This window comes from Pleurodeles waltl, chromosome 1_1 (assembly GCF_031143425.1).
Source record: "Pleurodeles waltl isolate 20211129_DDA chromosome 1_1, aPleWal1.hap1.20221129, whole genome shotgun sequence".
Lineage (NCBI taxonomy): Eukaryota > Metazoa > Chordata > Amphibia > Caudata > Salamandridae > Pleurodeles > Pleurodeles waltl.
Window position 1 is genome coordinate 41,042,750 of NC_090436.1, and position 15,929 is coordinate 41,058,678.

A 15,929-nucleotide genomic window follows, 5' to 3' on the forward strand; every position below is an offset into this window, starting at 1 on the left:
ACCTCAAAATTTGGCTAAAAAAAAACACATGTTCCTCTCATTTCTGTGGCAGAAAGTTCTGGAATCTGAGAGGAGCCACAAATTCCCTTCCACCCAGCGGTCCCCCAAGTCTCCCGCTAAAAACGATACCTCACTTGTGGGGGTAGGCCTAGCGCCCGCGACAGGAAATGCCCCAAAGCGCAACGTGGACACATCCAATTTTTTGAAAGAAAACAGAGGTGTTTTTTGCAAAGTGCCTACCTGTAGATTTTGGCCTCTAGCTCAGCCGGCACCTAGGGAAACCTACCAAACCTGTCCATTTCTGAAAACTAGAGACCTAGGGGAATTCAAGATGGGGTGACTTGTGGGGCTCGGACCAGGTTCTGTTACCCAGAATCCTTTGCAAACCTCAAAATTTGGCTAAAAAAACACATGGTCCTCACATTTCTGTGGCAGAAAGTTCTGGAATCTGAGAGGAGCCACAAATTTCCTTCCACCCAGCGTTCCCCCAAGTCTCCCTATAAAAATGATACCTCACTTGTGTGGGTAGGCCTAGCGCCCGCGACAGAAAATGCCCCAAAGCGCAACGTGGACACATCCAATTTTTTGAAAGAAAACAGAGGTGTTTTTTGCAAAGTGCCTACCTGTTAATTTTGGCCTCTAGCCCAGCCGGCACCTAAGGAAACCTACCAAACCTGTGCATTTCTGAAAACTAGAGACCTAGGGGAATCCAAGATGGGGTGACTTGTGGGGCTCGGACCAGGTTCTGTTACCCAGAATCCTTTGCAAACCTCAAAATTTGGCAAAAAAAACGCATGTTACTCACATTTCTGTGGCAGAAAGTTCTGGAATCTGAGAGGAGACACAAATTTCCTTCCACCCAGCGTTCCCCCAAGTCTCCCGATAAAAATGAAACCTCACGTGTGTGGGTAGGCCTAGCGCCCGCAACAGGAAATGCCCCAAAGTGCCTCGTGGACACATCCAATTTTTTGAAAGAAAACAGAGGTGTTTTTTGCAAAGTGCCTACCTGTAGATTTTGGCCTCTAGCTCAGCCGGCACCTAGGGAAACCTACCAAACCTGTGCATTTCTGAAAACTAGAGATCTAGGGGAATCCAAGATGGGGTGACTTGTGGGGCTCGGACCAGGTTCTGTTACCCAGAATCCTTTGCAAACATCAAAATTTGGCTAAAAAAAACACATGTTCCTCACATTTCTGTGGCAGAAAGTTCTGGAATCTGAGAGAAGCCACAGATTTCCTTCCACCCAGCGTTCCCCCAAGTCTCCCGATAAAAATGATACCTCACTTGTGTGGGTAGGCCTAGCGCCCGCAACAGGAAATGCCCCAAAGCGCAACGTGGACACATGCAATTTTTTTAAAGAAAACCGAGGTGTTTTTTGCAAAGTGCCTACCTGTAGATTTTGGCCTCTAGCTCAGCCGGCACCTAGGGAAACCTACCAAACCTGTGCATTTCTGAAAACTAGAGGCCTAGGGGAATCCAAGATGGGGTGACTTGTGGGGCTCGGACCAGGTTCTGTTACCCAGAATCCTTTGCAAACCCCAAAATTTGGCTAAAAAAACACATGTTCCTCACATTTCTGTGGCAGAAAGTTCTGGAATCTGAGAGGAGCCACAAATTTCCTTCCACCCAGCTTTCCCCCAAGTCTCCCGATAAAAATGATACCTCACTTGTGTGGGTAGGCCTAGAGCCCGCGACAGGAAATGCCCCAAAGCGCAACGTGGACACATCCAATTTTTTTAAAGAAAACAGAGGTGTTTTTTGCAAAGTGACTACCTGTAGATTTTGGCCTCTAGCTCAGCCGGCACTTAGGGAAACCTACAAAACCTGTGCATTTCTGAAAACTAGAGACCTAGGGGAATCCAAGATGGGGTGACTTGTGGGGCTCGGACCAGGTTCTGTTACCCAGAATCCTTTGCAAACCTCAAAATTTGGCTAAAAAAAAACACATGTTCCTCACATTTCTGTGGCAGAAAGTTCTGGAATCTGAGGGGAGCCACAAATTTCCTTCCACCCAGTGTTCCACAAGTCTTCCCATAAAAATGATACCTCACTTGTGTGGGTAGGCCTAGCGCCCGCAACAGGAAATGCCCCAAAGCGCAGCGTGGACACATGCAATTTTTTGAATGAAAACCGAGGTGTTTTTTGCAAAGTGCCTACCTGTAGATTTTGGCCTCTAGCTCAGCCGGCATCTAGGGAAACCTACCAAACCTGTGCATTTCTGAAAACTAGAGACCTAGGGGAATTCAAAATGGGGTGACTTGTGGGGCTCGGACCAGGTTCTGTTACCCAGAATCCTTTGCAAACCTCAAAATTTGGCTAAAAAAACACATGTTCCTCACATTTCTGTTTCAGAAAGTTCTGGAATCTGAGAGGAGCCACAAATTATCTTCCACCCAGCGTTCCCCCAAGTCTCCCGATAAAAATGATACCTCACTTGTGTGGGTAGGCCTAGCGCCCGCAACAGGAAATGCCCCAAAGCGCAACGTGGACACATCCAATTTTTTGAAAGAAAACAGAGGTGTTTTTTGCAAAGTGACTACCTGTAGATTTTGGCCTCTAGCTCAGCCGGCACTTAGGGAAACCTACCAAACTTGTGCATTTCTGAAAACTAGAGACCTAGGGGAATCCAAGATGGGGTGACTTGTGGGGCTCGGACCAGGTTCTGTTACCCAGAATCCTTTGCAAACCTCAAAATTTGGCTAAAAAAAAACACATGTTCCTCACATTTCTGTGGCAGAAAGTTCTGGAATCTGAGGGGAGCCACAAATTTCCTTCCACCCAGTGTTCCACAAGTCTTCCCATAAAAATGATACCTCACTTGTGTGGGTAGGCCTAGCGCCCGCAACAGGAAATGCCCCAAAGCGCAGCGTGGACACATGCAATTTTTTGAATGAAAACCGAGGTGTTTTTTGCAAAGTGCCTACCTGTAGATTTTGGCCTCTAGCTCAGCCGGCATCTAGGGAAACCTACCAAACCTGTGCATTTCTAAAAACTAGAGACCTAGGGGAATTCAAGATGGGGTGACTTGTGGGGCTCGGACCAGGTTCTGTTAACCAGAATCCTTTGCAAACCTCAAAATTTGGCTAAAAAAACACATGTTCCTCACATTTCTGTTTCAGAAAGTTCTGGAATCTGAGAGGAGCCACAAATTATCTTCCACCCAGCGTTCCCCCAAGTCTCCCTATAAAAATGATACCTCACTTGTGTGGGTAGGCCTAGCGCCCGCAACAGGAAATGCCCCAAAGCGCAACGTGGACACATCCAATTTTTTGAAAGAAAACAGAGGTGTTTTTTGCAAAGTGCCTACCTGTAGATTTTGGCCTCTAGCTCAGCCGGCACCTAGGGAAACCTACCAAACTTGTGCATTTCTGAAAACTAGAGACCTAGGGGAATCCAAGATGGGGTGACTTGTGGGGCTCGGACCAGGTTCTGTTACCCAGAATCCTTTGCAAACCCCAAAATTTGGCTAAAAAAACACATGTTCCTCACATTTCTGTGGCAGAAAGTTCTGGAATCTGAGAGGAGCCACAAATTTCCTTCCACCCAGCTTTCCCCCAAGTCTCCCGATAAAAATGATACCTCACTTGTGTGGGTAGGCCTAGAGCCCGCGACAGGAAATGCCCCAAAGCGCAACGTGGACACATCCAATTTTTTTAAAGAAAACAGAGGTGTTTTTTCCAAAGTGACTACCTGTAGATTTTGGTCTCTAGCTCAGCCGGCACTTAGGGAAACCTACCAAACCTGTGCATTTCTGAAAACTAGAGACCAGGGGAATCCAAGATGGGGTGACTTGTGGGGCTCGGACCAGGTTCTGTTACCCAGAATCCTTTGCAAACCTCAAAATTTGGCTAAACAAACACATTTTCCTCACATTTCTGTGGCAGAAAGTTCTGGAATCTGAGAGGACCCACAAATGTCCTTCCACCCAGCGTTCCCCCAAGTCTCCCGATAAAAATGATACCTCACTTGTGTGGGTAGGCCTAGCGCCCGCAACAGGAAATGCCCCAAAGCGCAACGTGGACACATCCAATTTTTTGAAAGAAAACCGAGGTGTTTTTTGCAAAGTGCCTACCTGTAGATTTTGGCCTCTAGTCCAGCCGGCACCTAGGGAAACCTACCAAACTTGTGCATTTCTGAAAACTAGAGACCTAGGGGAATTCAAGATGGGGTGACTTGTGGGGCTCGGACCAGGTTCTGTTACCCAGAATCCTTTGCAAACCTCAAAATTTGGCTAAACAAACACATGTTCCTCACATTTCTGTGGCAGAAAGTTCTGGAATCTGAGAGGAGCCACAAATTTCCTTCCACCCAGCGTTCCCCCAAGTCTCCCGATAAAAATGATACCTCACTTGTGTGGGTAGGCCTAGCGCCCGCAACAGGAAATGAACCAAAGCGCAACGTGGACACATCCAATTTTTTGAAAGAAAACCGAGGTGTTTTTTGCAAAGTGCCTACCTGTAGATTTTGGCCTCTAGTCCAGCCGGCACCTAGGGAAACCTACCAAACTTGTGCATTTCTGAAAACTAGAGACCTAGGGGAATTCAAGATGGGGTGACTTGTGGGGCTCGGACCAGGTTCTGTTACCAAGAATCCTTTGCAAACCTCAAAATTTGGCTAAACAAACACATGTTCCTCACATTTCTGTGGCAGAAAGTTCTGGAATCTGAGAGGAGCCACAAATTTCCTTCCACCCAGCGTTCCCCCAAGTCTCCCGATAAAAATGATACCTCACTTGTGTGGGTAGGCCTAGCGCCCGCAACAGGAAATGCCCCAAAGCGCAACGTGGACACATCCAATTTTTTGAAAGAAAACCGAGGTGTTTTTTGCAAAGTGCCTACCTGTAGATTTTGGCCTCTAGCTCAGCCGGCATCTAGGGAAACCTACCAAACCTGTGCATTTCTGAAAACTAGAGACCTAGGGGAATTCAAGATGGGGTGACTTGTGGGGCTCGGACCAGGTTCTGTTACCAAGAATCCTTTGCAAACCTCAAAATGTGGCTAAAAAAACACATGTTCCTCACATTTCTGTGGCAGAAAGTTCTGGAATCTGAGAGGAGCCACAAATTATCTTCCACCCAGCGTTCCCCCAAGTGTCCCGATAAAAATGATACCTCACTTGTGTGGGTAGGCCTAGCGCCTGCAACAGGAAATGCCCCAAAGCGCAACGTGGACACATCCAATTTTTTGAAAGAAAACAGAGGTGTTTTTTGCAAAGTGCCTACCTGTAGATTTTGGCCTCTAGTCCAGCCGGCACCTAGGGAAACCTACCAAACTTGTGCATTTCTGAAAACTAGAGACCTAGGGGAATCCAAGATGGGGTGACTTGTGGGGCTCGGACCAGGTTCTGTTACCCAGAATCCTTTGCAAACCTCAAAATTTGGCTAAAAAAACACATGTTCCTCACATTTCTGTGGCAGAAAGTTCTGGAATCTGAGAGGAGCCACAAATTTCCTTCCACCCAGCGTTCCCCCAAGTCTCCCGCTAAAAACGATACCTCACTTGTGTGGGTAGGCCTAGCGCCAGCGACAGGAAATGCCCCAAAGCGCAACGTGGACACATCCAATTTTTTAAAAGAAAACAGAGGTGTTTTTTGCAAAGTGCCTACCTGTAGATTTTGGCCTCTAGCTCAGCCGGCACCTAGGGAAACCTACCAAACCTGTGCATTTCTGAAAACTAGAGACCTAGGGGAATTCAAGATGGGGTGACTTGTGGGGCTCGGACCAGGTTCTGTTACCCAGAATCCTTTGCAAACCTCAAAATTTGGCTAAAAAAACACATGTTCCTCACATTTCTGTGGCAGAAAGTTCTGGAATCTGAGAGGAGCCACAAATTTCCTTCCACCCAGCGTTCCCCCAAGTCTCCGGCTAAAAACGATACCTCACTTGTGTGGGTAGGCCTAGCGCCCGCGACAGGAAATGCCCCAAAGCGCAACGTGGACACATCCAATTTTTTAAAAGAAAACAGAGGTGTTTTTTGCAAAGTGCCTACCTGTAGATTTTGGCCTCTAGCTCAGCCGGCACCTAGGGAAACCTACCAAACCTGTGCATTTCTGAAAACTAGAGACCTAGGGGAATTCAAGATGGGGTGACTTGTGGAGCTCGGACCAGGTTCTGTTACCCAGAATCCTTTGCAAACCTCAAAATTTGGCTAAAAAAACACATGTTCCTCACATTTCTGTGGCAGAAAGTTCTGGAATCTGAGAGGAGACACAAATTTCCTTCCACCCAGCGTTCCCCCAAGTCTCCCGATAAAAATGAAACCTCACTTGTGTGGGTAGGCCTAGCGCCCGCGACAGGAAATGCCCCAAAGCGCAACGTGGACACATCCAATTTTTTGAAAGAAAACAGAGGTGTTTTTTGCAAAGTGCCTACCTGTAGATTTTGGCCTCTAGCTCAGCCGGCACCTAGGGAAACCTACCAAACCTTTGTATTTCTGAAAACTAGAGACCTAGGGGAATTCAAGATGGGGTGACTTGTGGGGCTCGGACCAGGTTCTGTTACCCAGAATCCTTTGCAAACATCAAAATTTGGCTAAAAAAACACATGTTCCTCACATTTCCGTGGCAGATAGTTCTGGAATCTGAGAGGAGCCACAAATTTCCTTCCACCCAGCGTTCCCCCAACTCTCCCGATAAAAATGATACCTCACTTGTGTGGTTAGGCCTAGCGCCCGCAAAAGGAATTGCCCCAAAGCGCAATGTGGACACATCCAATTTTTTTAAAGAAAACCGAGGTGTTTTTTGCAAAGTGCCTACCTGTAGATTTTGGCCTCTAGCTCAGCCGGCACCTATTGAAACCTACCAAACCTGTGCATTTCTGAAAACTAGAGACCTAGGGGAATCCAAGATGGGGTGACTTGTGGGGCTCGGACCAGGTACTGTTACCCAGAATCCTTTGCAAACCTCAAAATTTGGCTAAACAAACACATGTTCCTCACATTTCTGTGGCAGAAAGTTCTGGAATCTGAGAGGAGCCACAAATTTCCTTCCACCCAGCGTTCCCCCAAGTCTCCCGATAAAAATGATACCTCACTTGTGTGGGTAGGCCTAGACCCCGCAACAGGAAATGCCCCAAAGCGCAACGTGGACACATCACAATTTTTTGAAAGAAAACCGATGTGTTTTTTGCAAAGTGCCTACCTGTAGATTTGGGCCTCTAGCTCAGCCGGCATCTAGGGAAACCTACCAAACCTGTGCATTTCTGAAAACTAGAGACCTAGGGGAATTCAAGATGGGGTGACTTGTGGGGCTCGGACCAGGTTCTATTACCAAGAATCCTTTGCAAACCTCAAAATTTGGCTAAAAAAACACATGTTCCTCACATTTCTGTGGCAGAAAGTTCTGGAATCTGAGAGGAGCCACAAATTATCTTCCACCCAGCGTTCCCCCAAGTCTCCCGATAAAAATGATACCTCACTTGTGTGGGTAGGCCTAGCGCCCGCAACAGGAAATGCCCCAAAGCGCAACGTGGACACATCCAATTTTTTGAAAGAAAACAGAGGTGTTTTTTGCAAAGTGACTACCTGTAGATTTTGGCCTCTAGCTCAGCCGGCACTTAGGGAAACCTACCAAACTTGTGCATTTCTGAAAACTAGAGACCTAGGGGAATCCAAGATGGGGTGACTTGTGGGGCTCGGACCAGGTTCTGTTACCCAGAATCCTTTGCAAACCTCAAAATTTGGCTAAAAAAAAACACATGTTCCTCACATTTCTGTGGCAGAAAGTTCTGGAATCTGAGGGGAGCCACAAATTTCCTTCCACCCAGTGTTCCACAAGTCTTCCCATAAAAATGATACCTCACTTGTGTGGGTAGGCCTAGCGCCCGCAACAGGAAATGCCCCAAAGCGCAGCGTGGACACATGCAATTTTTTGAATGAAAACCGAGGTGTTTTTTGCAAAGTGCCTACCTGTAGATTTTGGCCTCTAGCTCAGCCGGCATCTAGGGAAACCTACCAAACCTGTGCATTTCTAAAAACTAGAGACCTAGGGGAATTCAAGATGGGGTGACTTGTGGGGCTCGGACCAGGTTCTGTTAACCAGAATCCTTTGCAAACCTCAAAATTTGGCTAAAAAAACACATGTTCCTCACATTTCTGTTTCAGAAAGTTCTGGAATCTGAGAGGAGCCACAAATTATCTTCCACCCAGCGTTCCCCCAAGTCTCCCTATAAAAATGATACCTCACTTGTGTGGGTAGGCCTAGCGCCCGCAACAGGAAATGCCCCAAAGCGCAACGTGGACACATCCAATTTTTTGAAAGAAAACAGAGGTGTTTTTTGCAAAGTGCCTACCTGTAGATTTTGGCCTCTAGCTCAGCCGGCACCTAGGGAAACTTACCAAACTTGTGCATTTCTGAAAACTAGAGACCTAGGGGAATCCAAGATGGGGTGACTTGTGGGGCTCGGACCAGGTTCTGTTACCCAGAATCCTTTGCAAACCCCAAAATTTGGCTAAAAAAACACATGTTCCTCACATTTCTGTGGCAGAAAGTTCTGGAATCTGAGAGGAGCCACAAATTTCCTTCCACCTAGCTTTCCCCCCAAGTCTCCCGATAAAAATGATACCTCACTTGTGTGGGTAGGCCTAGAGCCCGCGACAGGAAATGCCCCAAAGCGCAACGTGGACACATCCAATTTTTTTAAAGAAAACAGAGGTGTTTTTTCCAAAGTGACTACCTGTAGATTTTGGTCTCTAGCTCAGCCGGCACTTAGGGAAACCAACCAAACCTGTGCATTTCTGAAAACTAGAGACCAGGGGAATCCAAGATGGGGTGACTTGTGGGGCTCGGACCAGGTTCTGTTACCCAGAATCCTTTGCAAACCTCAAAATTTGGCTAAACAAACACATTTTCCTCACATTTCTGTGGCAGAAAGTTCTGGAATCTGAGAGGACCCACAAATGTCCTTCCACCCAGCGTTCCCCCAAGTCTCCCGATAAAAATGATACCTCACTTGTGTGGGTAGGCCTAGCGCCCGCAACAGGAAATGCCCCAAAGCGCAACGTGGACACATCCAATTTTTTGAAAGAAAACCGAGGTGTTTTTTGCAAAGTGCCTACCTGTAGATTTTGGCCTCTAGTCCAGCCGGCACCTAGGGAAACCTACCAAACTTGTGCATTTCTGAAAACTAGAGACCTAGGGGAATTCAAGATGGGGTGACTTGTGGGGCTCGGACCAGGTTCTGTTACCCAGAATCCTTTGCAAACCTCAAAATTTGGCTAAACAAACACATGTTCCTCACATTTCTGTGGCAGAAAGTTCTGGAATCTGAGAGGAGCCACAAATTTCCTTCCACCCAGCGTTCCCCCAAGTCTCCCGATAAAAATGATACCTCACTTGTGTGGGTAGGCCTAGCGCCCGCAACAGGAAATGAACCAAAGCGCAACGTGGACACATCCAATTTTTTGAAAGAAAACCGAGGTGTTTTTTGCAAAGTGCCTACCTGTAGATTTTGGCCTCTAGTCCAGCCGGCACCTAGGGAAACCTACCAAACTTGTGCATTTCTGAAAACTAGAGACCTAGGGGAATTCAAGATGGGGTGACTTGTGGGGCTCGGACCAGGTTCTGTTACCAAGAATCCTTTGCAAACCTCAAAATTTGGCTAAACAAACACATGTTCCTCACATTTCTGTGGCAGAAAGTTCTGGAATCTGAGAGGAGCCACAAATTTCCTTCCACCCAGCGTTCCCCCAAGTCTCCCGATAAAAATGATACCTCACTTGTGTGGGTAGGCCTAGCGCCCGCAACAGGAAATGCCCCAAAGCGCAACGTGGACACATCCAATTTTTTGAAAGAAAACCGAGGTGTTTTTTGCAAAGTGCCTACCTGTAGATTTTGGCCTCTAGCTCAGCCGGCATCTAGGGAAACCTACCAAACCTGTGCATTTCTGAAAACTAGAGACCTAGGGGAATTCAAGATGGGGTGACTTGTGGGGCTCGGACCAGGTTCTGTTACCAAGAATCCTTTGCAAACCTCAAAATGTGGCTAAAAAAACACATGTTCCTCACATTTCTGTGGCAGAAAGTTCTGGAATCTGAGAGGAGCCACAAATTATCTTCCACCCAGCGTTCCCCCAAGTGTCCCGATAAAAATGATACCTCACTTGTGTGGGTAGGCCTAGCGCCTGCAACAGGAAATGCCCCAAAGCGCAACGTGGACACATCCAATTTTTTGAAAGAAAACAGAGGTGTTTTTTGCAAAGTGCCTACCTGTAGATTTTGGCCTCTAGTCCAGCCGGCACCTAGGGAAACCTACCAAACTTGTGCATTTCTGAAAACTAGAGACCTAGGGGAATCCAAGATGGGGTGACTTGTGGGGCTCGGACCAGGTTCTGTTACCCAGAATCCTTTGCAAACCTCAAAATTTGGCTAAAAAAACACATGTTCCTCACATTTCTGTGGCAGAAAGTTCTGGAATCTGAGAGGAGCCACAAATTTCCTTCCACCCAGCGTTCCCCCAAGTCTCCCGCTAAAAACGATACCTCACTTGTGTGGGTAGGCCTAGCGCCCGCGACAGGAAATGCCCCAAAGCGCAACGTGGACACATCCAATTTTTTAAAAGAAAACAGAGGTGTTTTTTGCAAAGTGCCTACCTGTAGATTTTGGCCTCTAGCTCAGCCGGCACCTAGGGAAACCTACCAAACCTGTGCATTTCTGAAAACTAGAGACCTAGGGGAATTCAAGATGGGGTGACTTGTGGGGCTCGGACCAGGTTCTGTTACCCAGAATCCTTTGCAAACCTCAAAATTTGGCTAAAAAAACACATGTTCCTCACATTTCTGTGGCAGAAAGTTCTGGAATCTGAGAGGAGCCACAAATTTCCTTCCACCCAGCGTTCCCCCAAGTCTCCGGCTAAAAACGATACCTCACTTGTGTGGGTAGGCCTAGCGCCCGCGACAGGAAATGCCCCAAAGCGCAACGTGGACACATCCAATTTTTTAAAAGAAAACAGAGGTGTTTTTTGCAAAGTGCCTACCTGTAGATTTTGGCCTCTAGCTCAGCCGGCACCTAGGGAAACCTACCAAACCTGTGCATTTCTGAAAACTAGAGACCTAGGGGAATTCAAGATGGGGTGACTTGTGGAGCTCGGACCAGGTTCTGTTACCCAGAATCCTTTGCAAACCTCAAAATTTGGCTAAAAAAACACATGTTCCTCACATTTCTGTGGCAGAAAGTTCTGGAATCTGAGAGGAGACACAAATTTCCTTCCACCCAGCGTTCCCCCAAGTCTCCCGATAAAAATGAAACCTCACTTGTGTGGGTAGGCCTAGCGCCCGCGACAGGAAATGCCCCAAAGCGCAACGTGGACACATCCAATTTTTTGAAAGAAAACAGAGGTGTTTTTTGCAAAGTGCCTACCTGTAGATTTTGGCCTCTAGCTCAGCCGGCACCTAGGGAAACCTACCAAACCTTTGTATTTCTGAAAACTAGAGACCTAGGGGAATTCAAGATGGGGTGACTTGTGGGGCTCGGACCAGGTTCTGTTACCCAGAATCCTTTGCAAACATCAAAATTTGGCTAAAAAAACACATGTTCCTCACATTTCCGTGGCAGATAGTTCTGGAATCTGAGAGGAGCCACAAATTTCCTTCCACCCAGCGTTCCCCCAACTCTCCCGATAAAAATGATACCTCACTTGTGTGGTTAGGCCTAGCGCCCGCAAAAGGAATTGCCCCAAAGCGCAATGTGGACACATCCAATTTTTTTAAAGAAAACCGAGGTGTTTTTTGCAAAGTGCCTACCTGTAGATTTTGGCCTCTAGCTCAGCCGGCACCTATTGAAACCTACCAAACCTGTGCATTTCTGAAAACTAGAGACCTAGGGGAATCCAAGATGGGGTGACTTGTGGGGCTCGGACCAGGTTCTGTTACCCAGAATCCTTTGCAAACCTCAAAATTTGGCTAAACAAACACATGTTCCTCACATTTCTGTGGCAGAAAGTTCTGGAATCTGAGAGGAGCCACAAATTTCCTTCCACCCAGCGTTCCCCCAAGTCTCCCGATAAAAATGATACCTCACTTGTGTGGGTAGGCCTAGACCCCGCAACAGGAAATGCCCCAAAGCGCAACGTGGACACATCACAATTTTTTGAAAGAAAACCGATGTGTTTTTTGCAAAGTGCCTACCTGTAGATTTTGGCCTCTAGCTCAGCCGGCATCTAGGGAAACCTACCAAACCTGTGCATTTCTGAAAACTAGAGACCTAGGGGAATTCAAGATGGGGTGACTTGTGGGGCTCGGACCAGGTTCTATTACCAAGAATCCTTTGCAAACCTCAAAATTTGGCTAAAAAAACACATGTTCCTCACATTTCTGTGGCAGAAAGTTCTGGAATCTGAGAGGAGCCACAAATTATCTTCCACCCAGCGTTCCCCCAAGTCTCCCGATAAAAATGATACCTCACTTGTGTGGGTAGGCCTAGCGCCCGCAACAGGAAATGCCCCAAAGTGCAACGTGGACACATCCAATTTTTTGAAAGAAAACAGAGGTGTTTTTTCCAAAGTGACTACCTGTAGATTTTGGCCTCTAGCTCAGCCGGCACCTAGGGAAACCTACCAAACTTGTGCATTTCTGAAAACTAGAGACCTAGGGGAATCCAAGATGGGGTGACTTGTGGGGCTCGGACCAGGTTCTGTTACCCAGAATCCTTTGCAAACCTCAAAATTTGGCTAAAAAAAAACACATGTTCCTCTCATTTCTGTGGCAGAAAGTTCTGGAATCTGAGAGGAGCCACAAATTCCCTTCCACCCAGCGGTCCCCCAAGTCTCCCGCTAAAAACGATACCTCACTTGTGGGGGTAGGCCTAGCGCCCGCGACAGGAAATGCCCCAAAGCGCAACGTGGACACATCCAATTTTTTGAAAGAAAACAGAGGTGTTTTTTGCAAAGTGCCTACCTGTAGATTTTGGCCTCTAGCTCAGCCGGCACCTAGGGAAACCTACCAAACCTGTCCATTTCTGAAAACTAGAGACCTAGGGGAATTCAAGATGGGGTGACTTGTGGGGCTCGGACCAGGTTCTGTTACCCAGAATCCTTTGCAAACCTCAAAATTTGGCTAAAAAAACACATGGTCCTCACATTTCTGTAGCAGAAAGTTCTGGAATCTGAGAGGAGCCACAAATTTCCTTCCACCCAGCGTTCCCCCAAGTCTCCCTATAAAAATGATACCTCACTTGTGTGGGTAGGCCTAGCGCCCGCGACAGAAAATGCCCCAAAGCGCAACGTGGACACATCCAATTTTTTGAAAGAAAACAGAGGTGTTTTTTGCAAAGTGCCTACCTGTTAATTTTGGCCTCTAGCCCAGCCGGCACCTAAGGAAACCTACCAAACCTGTGCATTTCTGAAAACTAGAGACCTAGGGGAATCCAAGATGGGGTGACTTGTGGGGCTCGGACCAGGTTCTGTTACCCAGAATCCTTTGCAAACCTCAAAATTTGGCAAAAAAAAACGCATGTTACTCACATTTCTGTGGCAGAAAGTTCTGGAATCTGAGAGGAGACACAAATTTCCTTCCACCCAGCGTTCCCCCAAGTCTCCCGATAAAAATGAAACCTCACGTGTGTGGGTAGGCCTAGCGCCCGCAACAGGAAATGCCCCAAAGTGCCTCGTGGACACATCCAATTTTTTGAAAGAAAACAGAGGTGTTTTTTGCAAAGTGCCTACCTGTAGATTTTGGCCTCTAGCTCAGCCGGCACCTAGGGAAACCTACCAAACCTGTGCATTTCTGAAAACTAGAGATCTAGGGGAATCCAAGATGGGGTGACTTGTGGGGCTCGGACCAGGTTCTGTTACCCAGAATCCTTTGCAAACATCAAAATTTGGCTAAAAAAAACACATGTTCCTCACATTTCTGTGGCAGAAAGTTCTGGAATCTGAGAGAAGCCACAGATTTCCTTCCACCCAGCGTTCCCCCAAGTCTCCCGATAAAAATGATACCTCACTTGTGTTGGTAGGCCTAGCGCCCGCAACAGGAAATGCCCCAAAGCGCAACGTGGACACATGCAATTTTTTTAAAGAAAACCGAGGTGTTTTTTGCAAAGTGCCTACCTGTAGATTTTGGCCTCTAGCTCAGCCGGCACCTAGGGAAACCTACCAAACCTGTGCATTTCTGAAAACTAGAGGCCTAGGGGAATCCAAGATGGGGTGACTTGTGGGGCTCGGACCAGGTTCTGTTACCCAGAATCCTTTGCAAACCCCAAAATTTGGCTAAAAAAACACATGTTCCTCACATTTCTGTGGCAGAAAGTTCTGGAATCTGAGAGGAGCCACAAATTTCCTTCCACCCAGCTTTCCCCCAAGTCTCCCGATAAAAATGATACCTCACTTGTGTGGGTAGGCCTAGCGCCCGCGACAGGAAATGCCCCAAAGCGCAACGTGGACACATCCAATTTTTTAAAAGAAAACAGAGGTGTTTTTTGCAAAGTGCCTACCTGTAGATTTTGGCCTCTAGCTCAGCCGGCACCTAGGGAAACCTACCAAACCTTTGTATTTCTGAAAACTAGAGACCTAGGGGAATTCAAGATGGGGTGACTTGTGGGGCTCGGACCAGGTTCTGTTACCCAGAATCCTTTGCAAACATCAAAATTTGGCTAAAAAAACACATGTTCCTCACATTTCCGTGGCAGATAGTTCTGGAATCTGAGAGGAGCCACAAATTTCCTTCCACCCAGCGTTCCCCCAACTCTCCCGATAAAAATGATACCTCACTTGTGTGGTTAGGCCTAGCGCCCGCAAAAGGAATTGCCCCAAAGCGCAATGTGGACACATCCAATTTTTTTAAAGAAAACCGAGGTGTTTTTTGCAAAGTGCCTACCTGTAGATTTTGGCCTCTAGCTCAGCCGGCACCTATTGAAACCTACCAAACCTGTGCATTTCTGAAAACTAGAGACCTAGGGGAATCCAAGATGGGGTGACTTGTGGGGCTCGGACCAGGTTCTGTTACCCAGAATCCTTTGCAAACCTCAAAATTTGGCTAAACAAACACATGTTCCTCACATTTCTGTGGCAGAAAGTTCTGGAATCTGAGAGGAGCCACAAATTTCCTTCCACCCAGCGTTCCCCCAAGTCTCCCGATAAAAATGATACCTCACTTGTGTGGGTAGGCCTAGACCCCGCAACAGGAAATGCCCCAAAGCGCAACGTGGACACATCACAATTTTTTGAAAGAAAACCGATGTGTTTTTTGCAAAGTGCCTACCTGTAGATTTTGGCCTCTAGCTCAGCCGGCATCTAGGGAAACCTACCAAACCTGTGCATTTCTGAAAACTAGAGACCTAGGGGAATTCAAGATGGGGTGACTTGTGGGGCTCGGACCAGGTTCTATTACCAAGAATCCTTTGCAAACCTCAAAATTTGGCTAAAAAAACACATGTTCCTCACATTTCTGTGGCAGAAAGTTCTGGAATCTGAGAGGAGCCACAAATTATCTTCCACCCAGCGTTCCCCCAAGTCTCCCGATAAAAATGATACCTCACTTGTGTGGGTAGGCCTAGCGCCCGCAACAGGAAATGCCCCAAAGTGCAACGTGGACACATCCAATTTTTTGAAAGAAAACAGAGGTGTTTTTTCCAAAGTGACTACCTGTAGATTTTGGCCTCTAGCTCAGCCGGCACCTAGGGAAACCTACCAAACTTGTGCATTTCTGAAAACTAGAGACCTAGGGGAATCCAAGATGGGGTGACTTGTGGGGCTCGGACCAGGTTCTGTTACCCAGAATCCTTTGCAAACCTCAAAATTTGGCTAAAAAAAAACACATGTTCCTCTCATTTCTGTGGCAGAAAGTTCTGGAATCTGAGAGGAGCCACAAATTCCCTTCCACCCAGCGGTCCCCCAAGTCTCCCGCTAAAAACGATACCTCACTTGTGGGGGTAGGCCTAGCGCCCGCGACAGGAAATGCCCCAAAGCGCAACGTGGACACATCCAATTTTTTGAAAGAAAAC